The sequence below is a fragment of the Mesoplodon densirostris genome, chromosome 16, assembly GCF_025265405.1.
Source record: "Mesoplodon densirostris isolate mMesDen1 chromosome 16, mMesDen1 primary haplotype, whole genome shotgun sequence".
Taxonomy (NCBI): domain Eukaryota; kingdom Metazoa; phylum Chordata; class Mammalia; order Artiodactyla; family Ziphiidae; genus Mesoplodon; species Mesoplodon densirostris.
The window spans coordinates 70,297,446-70,310,960 of NC_082676.1; positions in this window are offsets into that span (position 1 = coordinate 70,297,446).

Here is a 13,515-nt window from a genome sequence, read left to right on the forward strand (position 1 = left end):
CGGAGCTCCAATTACACACTAAAATGAATGGCTTTGGCAGTAGGGAAGGGCATGCCTAGGCTCTGGGAGAGGAGGTCAGCCCCACTCCCCTTGGTTCCTGGGACCCGTCTTCACTTGGGATACGAGAGTGCCTCACTGGCAGGTTCCTCAACGTCTTGCCTCTTGTTTTGTAGGAAGTGCACGTTCTCTGTGTTGTGCAAGGCCACCAAGCAATACAGTAGCAGAACCAGAAATAGAACCTGAGGGACCTTACTCTCAGGCTGGGATGCTTTTTAAGGCTAGGTGCCTGTAACCTGAGGCAAGACTTTGAGATGGAAAATGGTCTGCAGATCTGCAGGGTTATTTACTGGCATCTGGATCCTTTGATGCTTCAAACGTTGACAACATTTTAGCAAGCACTTAAGCTGGCTGTTTAAAATCACGTGATCTCCATCAAATTGGGACAACACAACTGTCTTTTCCTCATTTGGCTAAACTGTAACTTGGGGGAAGAGCCAGCGATTTACACAGCCTTCTAGCCTCATCGCTGGGCACTATGTTTGACCTCGAAGCACTCAATAAAAGTTCGTTAAATAAAATGGGATAAAAAGCTAAAATAATCCTACATATTTACTCCAGGCATGCAAAAAATATCTCTTGATTGTTAGATCCTCTATTTTTCAAGTTATCAAATTGCATTGATAGAACAAAGGAATGTTACTCAGCAGTAAAAAGGAATAGACAACCAATAAACCCAATGGCATGGATGAATCTCAGACCCAGAGATGTCAGCCCCACACTCAGGTTGATGACAGAACTGCCCTACCAGCCTGGGTCCCTGGATGACCTCTCCATCAGGACCACAAACCCTCCAAGACTGTCACGAGAGTGAAATAACCTTCTCTCTTAAGTCAAAGCATTCTGGGTGTCTTTGTTGCAGAAATTTAGCCTGTACCTGGCTACATAGAGTAAGTCACAATATTCACCACACCATTCTTTTAGGGGAAGATAACTTTCATTGCATTGATGGAAAAAAATAGGATGCACTTGTCTTAGGGAATTCAATTTGTCTATCGCAAGTCAACCTACCATCAAAGTCAAACATTTGTTGAGCACCTGCTATGTGCAAGGCATGAGTCTAAACCTTGGGGATAAAAAGCTGTATAAGATGCAGCCTCCTTACCTCCAAAGCTTCCAATTTAGTTGAGAGGCAGAGCAGCTAGAAAAATGAAGAGATAAACAACAGTGTTCAGTGAACACATGACATGGTCAAAACTTGGTAGTAACAGAAATATGCATTCATGCATACAGGTTCATCTCATCCATCGTATCTAGCCTTTACTCACTGATGAAAATGTAGAACTCCAGGTCTTCTCTAAAAAAATCAAGAAACATAAGTTCTTATTTTGAGGTTTTTCACCCACCCACCATGTATATATATTCCATGTGAAATAAAAACACTTCTTATTCTCTGTTGCTCCACAAAATCATTCCTGCTAGACTGTGAACTTCTTGAGAACATCATCTGCTTTGCAATCGATTTTTATCCCTGGAGGTTCAGAGTGCCAAGTGTTTTGTAGACACTTGAGTACTGTTGAAAAAGTTTCCTGCTGTCATCAATAAATACAGATAATGAAATCAAGAGTTAAAACTTGCAATGTAAATTAAGACTACCCTGAAATGCCATTTGGATTTGCAAAAAAAAAAAAAAAAAGCAAAAACAAAAACAAAAACATGATTTGACAACACACTCTAGTAGCAAAGCTGTAGAGAAACACAGCTAATAGGAGTGTAAAATAGTACAACTCCTATGGGGGAGAATTTGGCCAAATTACAGAAACTTGCTCTTTGACACAAATCCTACTTCTAAGAATCTACTCTGAAGATATACCTCCACAAATATATAAAACCACATGTGGAAGGTTATTCCTTTAGCATTATTTATAATAACCAGTATATAGGGTGAACAGATATGTCCATGTCCTAATCCCCAGAATGTGTGGTTGTGACTTTTTTTGGAAAAAGGATCTTTGCAGATGTAGTCAAGTCAAGGATCTCAAGGTGAAATCATCTTGAATTATCTGGCTGGGCCCTAAATCTAATGAGTGTCCTTATAAGACACAGAAGAGAAGGCACACAAAGAAAGAAGAAGGTGAAAACAGAGGCAGAGATTGGAGTCATATGACCATAGCCAAGTGACCCCTGCAGTCACCAGAAGCTGGAAGAAGCCAGGAAGGAGTCTCCCTAGGGGTTTTCCAGAGGGAGCCTAACCTTGACCTTGATTTCAGACTTCTGGACTCCAGAACTGTGTGAAAATAAATCTCTGCACATACGTGCACACCAGAGAGTAGCTGACTGAACCCAGCCCATCCACATTAGGCAGTGCTATGCAGAGCTGTGCCACCATAAGAAGTAATGATAAAATGTCTTACGTTCTCATTTTACTTCATTCATTCATTTATTCGTTAATATCTCAGTCAGCATAATTAGAGAATGTTGTTCAGTACAATGGTTTTGATTTAATTAACATACCGTGAACCCATATTTTAAAATTCTACCCTTCTTGGGCTTCCCTGGTGGTGCAGTGGTTAAGAATCCACCTGCCAATGTAGGGGACACGGGTTCGATCCATGGTCCGGGACGATCCCACATACCGTGGAGCAGCTAAGTCTATGTGCCGCAACTACTGAGCCTGCGCTCTAGAGCCTGCGAGCCACAACTACTGAGCCCACGTGCCACAACTAATGAAGCCTGCACACCTAGAGTCCGTGCTCCGCAACAAGAGAAGCCACCGCAATGAGAAGCCCACGCACCACAACGAAGAGTAGCCCCTGCTCGCTGCAAGTAGAGAAAGCCCACGCGCAACAACAAAGACCCAACTCAGCAATAAATAAATAAATAAAATTTATTTTAAAAAAATTCTACCCTTCTTTTCTCAGAAATCTTTCTAAAATATACCTCAGTTTTCCCCATCTTACTTTGTGTGTGTGTGTGTGTGGTACGCGGGCCTCTCACTGTTGTGGCCTCTCCCGTTGCGGAGCACAGGCTCCGGGCGCACAGGCTCAGTGGCCATGGCTCACGGGCCCAGCTGCTCCGCGGCATGTGGGATCTTCCCAGATCGGGGCACGAGCCCGCGTCCCCTGCATCGGCAGGCAGACTCTCAACCACTGAGCCACCAGGGAAGCCCCCCATCTTACTTTTTATTGCGTTATAATTGACACACAATATTCTATTAGTTTCAGGTGTACAACATAGTGATTCAATATTTTTATGCATTATGAAATGATCACCACAATAATCTAGTCACCATCTGTCATCAGACACAATTATTCCAATATTATTGACTATATTCTCTATGCTGTACATTAATCCACATCTCCTTAAACAGACTGTTCATTGTTTATGAAACAGCATTTATCTCCCCCCACCACTCTGGCCCCCTGCATCTCCTCCTTCATTGGTGTTGCTACTAGCAACAAAGGAGAAATACCTCATAGGCTTCCCCCATCAATGTTGACCATATCTTGCTCCAAAACTCAGTCATTGCCATCAGAGACAATTTGTTCGTCTTCTTAACTTCCACAGTTGGAATCATTCCAAATACTTAGATCTGCCAGCTCTGTGGTTTCCAGGTAACCTACACATTAATGTATTTTATTTCCAAATATTTCATGCATCAGAATTTTTCAGATTGGAAGAATTTTTTTTTAGATTGACTAAAATACCTCATGCCTGCGTGTTAATCCTGATAGTCATGAATATTATGTTACTTTTAATATCTGGAAAAAATCAACTTTCAGCCTCACATATTCCTGTCAGATAAGTTCGTTGTGCCTGTCCTCCGGAGTAAGATGTTTTAGTGGGTCAGACATACTGTGGATCTTCATTTGAATGTTATTGCCGCAAACAGCAACCCCAGGTTGTCTGTTTTATTGATCATGGGACTCTTTGCATTCTTATTTCCTTACAAAAAGCTACAACCTAATAAATTCAGGGTTTTTTTCTTGTATCAGCTTTCACCCTGAAATATCGACTTAAGATATTCAATATGTATCTTGTGCTCCTGAGACTCTACCCCTACCTAAAATTCCCAGAAAAGAAGAGATGACGACACTTCATGAGAATGAAATGCAAAACCCAGTGCTTAAGAAACAAGAAACCTAAGGTCTCTGTTTTCCAGATGATGTATTACTGTTACCCTAAAAATATATATTATTTTCTCCTCTAAAAATATTTCCCATTAGTTTCTTTTCTTTCCAAATATCTGTCAAGCAAGGAGATTTAATACTTAACTTTAAACTTGACTATAAATCATTTTATATGTGAATTTCAACTCAGAAAAGACTCAAAAAAAGTTTTTGAAAATGTTCTACTCATTTTGATATGTCTGATGGCTTTCTGATAACAAAGTAATGCCCGAAGGGAAAGAAACATAATCGTTTTTCTAAATGTACTCAAGCAGATGTTTTCACAGCTGTGCATTTCAACCACGATGTCATCTGCTTGGCATATATTTTCATTTTTTTAATCATCAAAACAGTAATAACATTTCAGTATTAAATCATGGATATACATCAACATTAGAAAAAATAAGCACAGAAGTAAGCACATGAGAACATCTATAAGTAAAAAAACCATATCTTTGCATGATAATGATAAAAAAATCAAGAATCATGGAAACTATCTAAACAGTAAATAAAACTTGAATAAAAGATGATGTACAAAGGCTGGAAAGACAGAGTTACATAAGGTAAGAAGTCTGTAAAAATATGTTCATTACCTCACATCTGCCCCCAATATACAAAGTGCCACCATTCGGTTTAATATTAGATCAGATATACACCTTAATTTTGAACTGGGTGTCAGATTTTCTAAAAATGAATGCAGATTATGAAATGTCAACAAAAAGTATTCATTCAAAATGGAGAACATCATCATACAGTTTGTTTTACTTGCAAATTTTTGTAATTTTCTGGGGAAAAAATGAATCTCAAAATAATTATTGGAGAGCATAATCATCCTTGGGAAAAACAATACAAGAATACAAATTCTTTTCCTAATATACATATAAACCTATGTCTTAAACTGAGACTATGTTTACCTGGTATTTCAGACAGGATTCTTAGTTTCAAGCAATAGAAATTGACTGGCTGTTTAAGCAAAAGAGAATTCATTGGAAGAATGTTGGGTGTCAAAATCAAAGGGAGGTTGGAAAACCAGGCTTAGAAAATAACTAGGAAAACAGATACTGATGCAGCTCTGGGAGTTACAAAGATAATGAGGACACAGCCTCAACTCCCTGAGAAGTCACAGTCTAATGGAAGAGACAGACACCTAACTAGTAGTAGTAGTAATTCACAGCAGTAGTAGATAGTAGTAATTCACAGCAGTGATACATGAAAGGCATTATGGGAGATGGCGGGAAGGACTGGGGAGTGGCCATGAGAGGAGGGCTCAGGGAAGGCTTCCTGGAGGAGGTGACACCTGAACTGGGAAAGAAGCTGAACACACCCCAGGCAAGGCTAGGAGGTAAGATGCAAAGGGCCGTGTGAAGAACACCAGAAGCAGTTTGGTTCTGTATGGTTGCTATTTGTGCTGCGGTAGTATTCAGCATAGTCTTGGGATTGCAGAAATGTGTGTGTTCTCTTAACCTTGTAAAAGCAGCAGGGCCAAATGAAAGTAAAGGGTGGCGATGCCAAAGTGAGAAGAGACAAGTGAACTTCTTCCGGATCTGTGGAAGGCAGGATGAGATGACAGCAAAGGCAAATGCTCTGACTCCCAGTCTTCCCCGCTTCCTAGCTGTGCGATCTTAAGTGGGTGACTTAGTTCTCCAAGCCTCAGTTTTCCTCACCGAGAAAATGGAGACAAACTTGCATTGGGCTATTTATTCTAAGGAGTAAATCAGCATAAAAAGAACGAGGACAATGCCAACATTCAATAAAGATTACTTTGTTTCTCCCTTCTCTCCCACTCCCAGAAAATACAAAGGACGAAATTCCTGCTTACTAAGATTGTCCATTTGTGTGCACATTTTATTGCTAAATGTGTTTAATAGGAGGGCTTTACACAGCTATGGTTTTCCATGGTTTTCCATAGTTTACACTGGACACCATCAGAATAGGTTGAAGCAGTGTCCCAGAATCTTTTACGCCCCGCTTTTGCTATGTGCACCCCTTGGCAAGGAGGGGTATTTTCACTGACATCCCCATCACACCAGGCGAAATAACTGCATCTCTTTGGACCTTAAATGTTGCTGGATTAAGAATGCTGGCCAAAGGCTCATGGACCTAAATAATGTGACCCAGCAGTTTGTCCTGGGTATATTTTACTTTCTCTGGTTACCTTAATACCAAACCCAAGAATGGTTTATGGGTCTTTGCAAAGCTAAAGTAATAATTCAGGTTATTATAAATGAGATTAACAACTCATTTATAATCATAAAAACAACAAAGTAACACCTCAGAGACTAAATATTTTGGCTTACATAATGTATCCAAAAGGTGTCAAATGACATTTTTCTCCATCAGAGCTGAGGCAAACTGTCCCAGCCAAGCCTCACCCAAATTTCAGGATTCTGAAAAAATAAACAAAATGCATTCAGCCACTGAGTTTGGAGATTGTTTGTTACAGAGCTGTAAACAAAGAGGTTATCTGCTTGCAGCCCCAGGGATCTGGAACTAACAAGTCTCAAAGACTCGTTTCCTCAGCTGGACAAAGCCAGACACTATCTCTGATGGCTTATCTCCAGCATCCTCCTGGTGTTCAAATTCTTTGAGCCTATGACTCTCTCCATGGCTCATCCCTATGACCTCAGACTAGCTTGGTATCCACATGATAATTTAGATTTTTGTTCCCAGAAAGCGACTGGCTTGACAGGGATTGCTTTACCCATCAAAGAGCAGGAATGTCAGTGGCAAGAGGGGAGGACAAAAGGTCATGCAGAGGTAGAGGCAGACAAAAGAAGCAGCTTCAAGAATTTGGGTGCTGGCAGCAAGGAGAGAAACCCAAAGTTTGTCTCCATAGAGGATATTAGGGTAATTACAGAGTAAATAGTAGAATACTCATAGGAAAAGCATGAGGCACACCTGAAACAGGCAGGGCAACAGAAATTGACCTGAGAAATTGACTTTTGATTCATCCAGTATTATAGGAATCACTTTAAAATGTGCTGGGTTTGTAACTAGTTACTTGTAGCAGGTAAGCAGACGAGAACATAGATGAAATTTCCAGAAGAGTTGGGAAGAGGGTGTATCAATTAGCTATGCCACTAGAATGTTGTATGGCGACCAACCACAAAAGTCAGTGGCATACACCAGTTAGTATTTGTTCAGCTCAAGAGTCTATGGGGTTCATCTGATCTGGGTTGGACTTGGCTCTTCTTGGCTGGGACTCCTTCCATGTCTGGGAGTTCGCTACCTATTGGTTGATCCAGGGTGGCCTTGGTTGGGGTGACTAGGGTATCCTGGCTCTGGTCCATATTTTTCTCATCCTCCTCCTGAGACCAATGGACCAGCCTGGGCATGTCCTTCTCATGATAATGACAAAGGGCAGGTGTGAGCAAGCCTCACTGCACAGCAGTTATGAGCCTCTAATTGTGATATATTTGCTATTATCCTATTGGCCAGAGCAACTCCCGTGGCTGAGCTGAGAGTCAGGGGAGGAGTGTCTTGGGAACGAATGGATAGAGAGAGGGATTAAGAATTATGGCCATGGGCTTCCCTGGTGGCACAGTGGTTGAGAGTCTGCCTGCCAATGCAGGGGACATGGGTTCGTGCCCTGGTCCGGGAAGATCCCACATGCCACAGAGCGGTTGGGCCCATGAGCCATGGCCTCTGAGCCTGCGCGTCCGGAGCCTGTGCTCTGCAACAGGAGAGGCCACAGCAGTGAGAGGCCCGTGTACCTCAAAAAAAAAAAAAAAAAAAAAAAAAGAATTATGGCCATTAATCAATCAGCCGAAGAAGGTATTTTGTAAACATCAACCTTGAAAATGGACAAAGGGAAATTTTCGAAGGATCTATCAGGAACTTCTGTCTGTTAGGCCGGCGTTCCTAGCCCCAGGGACTTGAAACAAAGGAATCTTTCCCCTTCACTAAGGAGTGCCTGCTATCCTGCCTACCCCGAAGTCCTTTTTTTGTGTGTGTGTGTGGTACACGGGCCTCTCACTGCTGTGGCCTCTCCCGTTGCGGAGCACAGGCTCCAGACGTGCAGGCTCAGCGGCCATGGCTCATGGGCCCAGCTGCTCCACGGCATGTGGGATCTTCCCGGACCGGCGCACGAACCCGTGTCCCCTGCATCGGCAGGCGGATTCTCAACCACTGCGCCACCAGGGAAGCACCTCCCGAGGTCCTTTATCCACATTGAAGGAGCTCATATTTCAGCCTGACCATTCACGAGACTGTCCTTTTATGACCATCCTTCAAAATCCCCCACCAGATAGACCACTGGACTTTGGAGTCTGAGAAGGAGGCTGCCCTGATGTAAAGGAACAGGACCTTATTGGGCCTTCTGGGGACAGACCCCTCCCCCCATCTTCTGCTTTAGCTCCTCTCTGAAGTACCCAGGTAATAGTATCTGATGCACATTTCTGAGCTGCTTTACAGATGCTAAAACTACCACCAAATGGAAGACGTTAACTACTTGATAACCAAGAGTACATAGTCCCCAAGCCTACTGGAGCCTAAGGATTGATAATGTTAACCCCTGTGACCTCACCATCAACCAACCAGAGAATTGTATACAAGCTGATCACAGACCCTGGGACACTCCTCCCTCACCTAGCCTCGAAAAATGCTGTGCTGACACCCATCAGGGAGTTCGTGTGTTTAGAGCACTAGCTATCCCAGACTCCTTGTAAGGTGCCTTACAATAAACACTGCACTTTCCTTCACCACCGTCCAGTGTCGGTAGATTGGCTTTACTGCGAGTGGGTGAGTGGACCCAAGTTTGGTTCAGTAACACCAGGAAACAGGGAATAAATGCGTTGGTTGCAAGGCTAGTGGGCTTTCCCAGTCTCTGCTAAGAGACCCAGGTGTAATCTCAGGAAGGAATTGCTAAAATGAGAAGGATGCAACAGATTTAATTACATTATACTTTTCAGATGACAAAAGGAAAGGTGACTTGGATAATTGATTAATCAGAAGGCAGATTAGGTTGTAAGACATTGCCAGTGTTGACTGAGGACTCCTAGGAGAGGAAGAGTGCAGCTGTCAATCATACTCTAGAGGAAACTCCTGGAAGGCGGGAAGTGTTGTTTGAGAACTGCCCATCCGCATGGCTCTGACTTTGCCTGACTTGATACAGTCTTTTAAAAATTGTCTTGCTTGGGGCTTCCCTGGTGGCGCAGTGGTTGAGAGTCCGCCTGCCAATGCAGGGGACACGGGTTCGTGCCCCGGTCCGGGAAGATCCCACATGCCACGGAGCGGCTGGGCCCGTGAGCCATGGCCACTGAGCCTGCGCGTCCGGAGCCTGTGCTCCGCAACAGGAGAGGCTACAACAGTGAGAGGCCCGCGTACTGCAAAAAAAAAAATTGTCTTGCTTGGTCCGTGCTAGTCACCCAGAGCTTGAAAACCACAAGCAGACATTACATTGTAACACTGAGCTTCTGGACCTGCATCACCAAACTGCAGACACAGATTCACAGTGATCCTACCGATATGTCCAGACCTCGCGAGGCCCTTGGGAACACTAGCTTTCCTCCCAGGTTAACAATTCTCAAGCTGAAGGACCTCTGTTAGGTGAGTCTCTAATGAGAAGTCCCACCTTCTAGAAGCCCTGACCCCTGGACGTATGTTCAGTGTCCTGACACAAAGGAATTTTTTTTAAAGTGTGGCATTCAATGCAATGTTTATATGGCTTATATGTCTCTTGCTTTGGACAGTGAAATCCTAGCAAACAGCAACTTATATTTAACTGGATCTGCTATACCACAGGATAAGTTAAACTTGATTAGAAAATACTGGCAGACGTAAAACTTCCCCTGATGATATTCACTCAAGAAGCTGAACAGAGATTCTTTTCTTCAGATTTTTTTTCTAGTTTTATTGAGATATAATTGACATATAGCACATAAGTTTAAGGTGTTCAGCATAATGATTTGACTTAAATGGTGAAGTAACTACCACAGTAAGTTTACTTAACATTCATCGTCTCATACAGATACGAAAAAGGATGAAAAAAAAATTTTCCCTTTGTGATGAGAACTCTTAGAATCTACTCATAACTTTCTAATATATCCTACAGCAGTGTCATAACTATATAACTATAGCTGTCATGTTGTACATTACATCCCTAATATTTATTTATCTTATAAATGGGAGTTTGTACCTTTTGACCACCTTGATCCAATTCTTCCTCTGCCCATGTCCCACCTCTGGTAACCACAAATCTGATCTCTTTTTCCATGAGTTTGGTTTTTTGGGGGGTTCTTTCTTTCTTTCTTTCTTTAGGTTCTCCATATAAGAGAGATCATACAATATTTGTCTTTTTCTGTCTGACTTACATTTCACTTATCACAATGCCCTCAAGGTCAAGGTTTAGGAATGAGTGGAGATTCTTGGTGTTCCACCCAAACCCTTTGCACTCACCTCTGCCTAAAGGCCACATACGACCAAAAACTGTGACTCTCTGTCTGAAGGCTTTTTTTTCATGGTGGGAGCATGCTTGGTCCGTGCACAGCACTAACACAGGCGAGTCAGTGCTCTCAGAAGCAGCCCTCAGCAATACCAGACAAGGAGGTGCTGGATAAGGAACCCAGCTCCCTTGCTTTGGGAGTGGAGTAACGGGAATGTCGAGCTTACCTGCTTGGTCATGAACCCCACACGGGCTTCCCTCCCCTCTCTGTCTCCCTTCTTCACTTCCCCCGGTGTTTCCTGGGATCCCCTCCCAAATCAACTACTTGCCCTCAAATCCGTTTCAACCCAAGAGATCACTCAGTCTCACAAGAGAACACAGGTTAATAAGCGGTCGTGGTTGTTAACAGAACAGTACCTAGGATACCAGTTTTTCTTTGCCAGTGTTGTGTTCCGTGAAGGAGAAACCAATGTTATAAGTTAAAAGAAAGTGAATTAAGTTGATGAGATTCAAACAAGACAAATCTCAGGGCTTCTAGATGGACGACAGATATCAGATAGACAGATAGACAGACAGAGAAAGGATGGCTCCAGCCATCTACATGACCTATTAGTCTAGACCTTAGCCTGGGGCAGTTAGGCAAACTGCAAACTTGAGGAAAGAGGCTCCAGTCTTGCCCGCCTAACTCTGAGAAACTGCATGAAGCCTGAGAGAAAGACAGCATCGCTCTCTATGGCTCCCCTCCTGCCTCTTGCTCTGCTCGCTCAACATTATGTTTCTGAGACTTTTTTTCAGTTTGGATAGATATGCTCTTATTTTAATTGCTTCATCACAGTCCGAGGGCATGAATACTGCACAATGTGTCGGTTCATTCTCCTGGAGATGGATATTCAAACTGTTCTAATATTTCATGATTGTAGCCCATGCTTTGACAAACGTTCCTATCTGTGCCCCAGTATGTGTGCACATGTGTGTGTGCGTGTGTGTGTGTGCATGTGTGGGTATGTCCATGCAGGGTTGCTAGGTTATGTACACGGGTAGAAAACAACAAATCTGCAACAGTGGTCACCTCTGGTGGTGGGCTTAGCAAGAGTGGGTCCTTGGAAGGAGTGTGATTGTTCAAGGGATGTTGGTCTCATCATTCCTATCTGAAGTACATTGCTCATAATTTAAAAATACACAAATCTACTCTGGTTTTGAATTGACCCAGAGACAACTCTTTCCTGGCTTTACCTTGTTGCCTTTACTTGTTAAAACTTCCTCTCAAGCACTGATGTCTCCAAGAAGCATGTACTAAAGAAACAGAGAATCAGTTTCATGCAAAGTTAGTAAAGCAATCATTAAAAAAAGGAATTCTTAAATCTGTGACTGACAGAAAATTTTTCTTTGACTTTAACTTCTTCCCCCAACTTTAAAAAAATCTATTTTCAGAATATTGACTTAGGTAAACAGTCCTCACCTCTGGGGGAATTCCAGGATAGCTTTATCCATCCGCAGCTCTGTGAGAAAAGCCATCTAGGTCATTTCAGGCTTTCATCTTTTGTTATTTCAAGTCAATAAAAAAGTTGGCCAGGAAGGTGACTCAGGATTTGGTTTGCTCTGGCTTACTTGATTAAGATAATAGGTTGATTTGGCTTATTCATTCCTTTCCACCTCTTTATTCTTACTACAAATGAGATTAAATGGCCATTATTCCTTTCCCACCTCCCATCAGTTGATTTTGATAAAAAAAAATTTTCGCCAAATTGATGTGATCGCAAACAAGATTTCTGAATTAGATAGTCCAGGTTTTCCCTCACTTCCTCACCAAAAATTCCATCCATGAAGGTATAGTTCAAAAATAGAAAGTGAGCACAATGACCATGTGAGTTTCCACTAGGAGGAATTGGGGCTATGATTCAGCTGTTTGTGGGCACTGATTAACTAATCAAGTCAGCAAGGACTCTGCTGCTATTTAGAGGTGATACCTTGGATAATGGACTCCTCATTTTGAGTGTTCCCTTTAGGGCACTTCTATGCTAGCAGCTATCAGGCCATCAATACCTTACCTTAACTAGTCCAGAGAAATAATACTTCAAAATACTAATAGCTAAAATTCATAAAGCATCTAATATGTGTGAGATACTGTAACTGTTTTCTTTACACTATCTCATTTAATCCACATAGTATCTTTATGAGGTAGAGTTTACTATTATCCCCTTTGTACAGATACAGGGGCTGAGATAGAGAGAGGCCAAGTAACTCACCTAAACATGCACAGCTAGTAAATGCTAGAGCCAGGATTCGAAACAGGCAGCCTGGCTCTTCACTTCCTGTTCTTGATTCCTTTGCCATCCTGAGGCTCACAGGAGCTAGATCACTTGCAAATAATCACACAGCTAGCTAAGGGTAGAGCCAAGGTTTTAATCCACATCATCTTCTTGTGAAGCCCAAGATATTAATGGCTACTTTTCTACAAAAAAAAAAAAAGGAGGAGTCAAGGTCCTTCTTTAGTTTGTCAATTTATACAAGAATCTCATTTCTCCCAATTACCAAGCCACCTCTGAAGTGCTAGCCAACAGTTTCAAATGATAACTATTTTTTTTTTTTTTTTTTTTTTTTTTTTTGGTATGCGGGCCTCTCACTGTTGTGGCCTCCCCCGTTGCAGAGCACAGGCTCCGGACGCGCAGGCTCAGCGGCCATGGCTCACGGGCCCAGCCGCTCCGCGGCATATGGGATCCTCCCAGACCGGGGCACGAACCCCTATCCCCTGCATCGGCAGGCGGACTCTCAACCACTTGCGCCACCAGGGAGGCCCCAAATGATAACTATTATAGGGCATGGATGTTATATATGTGAAAGCCCTGCCCCAGGAGCAGAGATAAGGCCCATCTAAAGATCAAAAGTTAGAAGAAGGAGGTAAACTATGGCCTTTTGCTCCCAAGAAATAGAAAAGACAAAATTACCAGCTGTTCTTGGGTGGCTTGG